General features: G+C 39.7%; 1 long non-coding RNA gene across 1 annotated transcript; it reads right to left on the bottom strand.

The window, feature by feature from the left end:
- Positions 1-369: 369 nt before the first annotated feature.
- On the bottom strand, positions 370-2,812 carry LOC140925097 (uncharacterized). Its single transcript, XR_012164367.1, has 3 exons — positions 2,169-2,812; positions 1,579-1,684; positions 370-932 (listed from the first exon to the last, which is right to left on the bottom strand). It is a non-coding gene; the product is annotated as an uncharacterized lncRNA (long non-coding RNA).
- Between the last annotated feature and the right edge of the window lie 891 nt (positions 2,813-3,703).

Raw genomic sequence — 3,703 nt, forward strand, 5'->3', positions numbered from 1 at the left:
TTGACTATAAAAAACAGAAACAGAATTTTTCAAAGTTCAAAAAGTCGCATTTTTTTCCAAAGGGTTTAATCCATGCTTTTGGCCTAAAAATGCCATTTTTTTCTTTATTTGGATTTGACCAAAATAAGACTGGAAGTAATGCTTTCTGATTTTGCGGAGAAAAAAGAAACCTTTGTTGTCCGTAAAAAAGATAATTTTTTAGAGTAAAAAAAAAACCCATGCTTTTAGTTAAAAAATTGCAATTTTTCGTTTATTTAGATTTTGTCAAAATAAGTCTAGAAATAACGCTTAATGACTTCGCAGGAAAAAAAAGAAAACTTTTTTGGCCATAAAAAACAGAATTTTTCAAAGGGGATAACCCATGCTTTTGGTCAAAAAATGCCATTTTTTTTGGTTATTTAGATTTGGTCAAAATGTAGTATCAGCTTTAATCGCAATTTAAGTGCTCTTACTGCGTGCAAAGAAAGTCGTGTCCGACAGCCCGGGGCTAGTGGATTTTGCTTTCGGGCTAGTGAAGTTTGTTCTTAACTTGTCCGATGGGCAAGTGAATTTTTTTGGGAAATTCATATTACAGAAGGATGGTAATCAATCCGGCTAATCAAAAAGGGTTTTGGGGCTAGTTGAAATGATGTGTGGGCTAGTACTTGCTAGCTACAGCTTGCCCGAATGGCAGGCTGTAAAACTGACTTTCTTTGCACCCTGTCTTATCTGAGGACTTCAGGCTATATGACCAGGAAATATACTCTGTACACCATCGAAAACGTCCTCATAGCTGCTCTACAGAAGGTAGTTTCCACAAAAAATTCTGTAAAATGAATACTTGGCTGGATTCTCTGTCTTCGACTCAATTACCAGGTAAGTCCAATTCACAGTAAGGTGACAGAATGCCAGACACATTGTGCAGTTCATGATCTGCATTGACAAAGGCTGCGCTAAAAGGAAGAGAGAAAACAATCAGTTAAAAAACAGTCACAAAATGTATCACAAGAGTTGTTCTTCTAGTCACCCTTAGAGTGACTTGTCCTTTTTTTCATGAAAATGATGGAGTGTTTATTCATGAAGAAAGCTATTTGTCTTGAGAGAATAATCAATAAAAAATCAAACTAAAGTAACACGCCACTAATCCATGGTGCTGGGTGGATAACATAACAATAATGGCTTCTCCATTTCAGCTCTGCTCTTTTCCTCAAGCAGGGTTGTCAGAATGTTTAGAAGTGGACGGCTGAGTTGTCAAAGTAACTGACCAGTCCAGGGATATTTATTTAAAAAATGCCATCCATAAAGAAATGCCAAGCAGAGTAGCCTGCCGATACTAACCAAGTAGGCAGCGATTTTCGCCAGCAGCTGGCTACTTTTGACAACCCTGCTCAAGGTAGGTCAATTTCAAGACAACACACAAAAGATAAAAATTTCCCAACAGTTGTGATTTGCCCTTTTCAACTAGTAAAACAAAGAAATGGATATTAAGTTACAGACACATACAGGGCCTTCTCTGGTGTCCTATTAATATAGGTGTCCACTGAGCTATTTGTCCGCTTAATATCAATTGTCTGCGTAATATGGGGCCAAGTCACTCACCATCAATCCAAAGTGCCTTCAAAATCAGAAAAACAATGGCAATGGCTTCTCTTTGTCATCTCTGCTTTTTTTGTCACAGCAGACAAGCAATCTTGTCCCCACACTCCTAATGTGAAAATAAAATATAAAATATCAGCCCTCCAAGTTGAGACCATTTTGGTCGTCATGGTGCCTTAAATTTTGAAGCTGGCGACTTTTAGTCAAAAAGAAGTGTGCCTCCACCAAATTGCATTTGATTAAGAGTCTGCTATTCCTACTGATAATTCTGCTGATTGTTCACTGCTGTATAAAGTATCGTCCTCCCAACCCTCTGCAAGAGCAATAACGATAGCCATAATAAACGCAGATAGCTCAAGGGCCTTGCACGGATCACAATCACAACAGGAGCAGAGGAAAAGACTACATAAGTCCTGACTGAGTGACTAAGAAGGCATGTTTGGTATCCTGAATTTCTTGGAGTTGGGTGGCAGGTTCCTCCAATAGGCAGGTTAACATCACAGCAAAAAGGGTAGGCATTAGGGATGCTTTTATAGTTAAGCACTACAAATAGGGAAGAACAGTTAGGATGAGTTGCTGGTTTCCATACTTACTGGTTTATTGGTTGGCCGGTTCTATGATTTCTGATCTCTTGTGTTATGTAGATTAAGTGACACCGGTTTCTGCCGAAACAGTTCATCGGCCACATAACACCACTACACCTTCCACAAGTTCAGCTTTCATTGGAATCCGACCATACTCAAGCATCCAGCCACCATAAGGAAATCCAACTTCATACAAGTAGTATCTTCCACAAGTTTCCAGTCAGTTATATGGAATGTATGGGGCAGGCATCAGAGATGCAGTTGTGGATCCCTGATCACAACAATAATTTTCAAAGACGAACAGCGAGTATGAGTATTGACTGAGTAGACATGTTGGGGAATCCAGGATTTCCTGAAGTTGGATGGTGGGTTCCTCCGATTGCCATGTTGACACCACAGCAAAAAGAGCAGGCATCAGGGATGCTTTTGTAGTTAAGCACTACAAATAGGGAAGAACAGTTAGTATGAGTTGCTGGTTTCCATACTTACTGGTTTATTGGTTGGCCGGTTCTATGATATCTGATCTCTTGTGTTATGTAGATTAAGTGACACCGGTTTCTGCCGAAACAGTTCATCGGCCACATAACACCACTACACCTTCCACAAGTTCAGCTTTCATTGGAATCCGGCCATACTCAAGCATCCAGCCACCATAAGGAATCCAGTTCCACACAAGTAGTATCTTCCACAAGTTTCCAGTCAGTTATCTGGAATGTATAGGGGATGCATCAGAGTGGAGTTGTGGATCCATGATCACAACAAGTGCAGAGAAACAGGCAGTATAAGTACTGATTGAGTGGGTGTGTTGAGTATCCTAGATTTTCTGGGGTTGGATGGTAGGTTCCTTCGATTTGCAAGTTGACACCACAGCAAGAAGGGCAGGCATCAGGGAACTTTTGTAGTTCAACACTATAAAGAGGGAAGAACAGTTAGTATGAGTTTCCAGTAATTTCCCATTCATACTGGTTTATAGGTTGACCAGTTCTATGTTTGAAGAAAAGAAACATCTGAATCATACAGAACTATTTGTCTGCTTAATATCGAGTGTCTGCTTAATATGGGGCCAAGTTACTTACCATCAGTCCAAAGTGCCTTCAAATCAGAAAAGAACAATGTCAATGGCTTCTCTTTGTCATCTCTGCTTTTTTTGCCACAGCAGACAAGCAATCTTGTCCCCACATGTCTTCTAATTTGAAAATAAAATATAAAAGATCAGCCCTCCAAGTTGCAACCATTTTGGTCGCCACGGCGCCTAACATTTTGGAGCAAGTAAGGAGAAACAGTCAGTATGAGAACTGACTGAGTGGTGTGTTATTAAATCACGTGTTTAGGAGGTCCAGAGAGCAATCAGCATCACAATGTATCACCAAATACTTGTTTAACAAGTCACTCTTGTTAGGCTAAATAGCTTTTTCCAACTTTAAACCCACATAATGTTAATTCTCAAGGAAAGGTATTAGACAGCTATAATCCAAAAAACTGAATTGTCACACACCTGATCGACAAATCCAGGGTACATGGTGGAGGGAAAAAAAAACAACAGT

This window comes from Porites lutea, chromosome 14 (assembly GCF_958299795.1).
Source record: "Porites lutea chromosome 14, jaPorLute2.1, whole genome shotgun sequence".
In the NCBI taxonomy this organism is placed as follows: Eukaryota; Metazoa; Cnidaria; class Anthozoa; order Scleractinia; family Poritidae; genus Porites; species Porites lutea.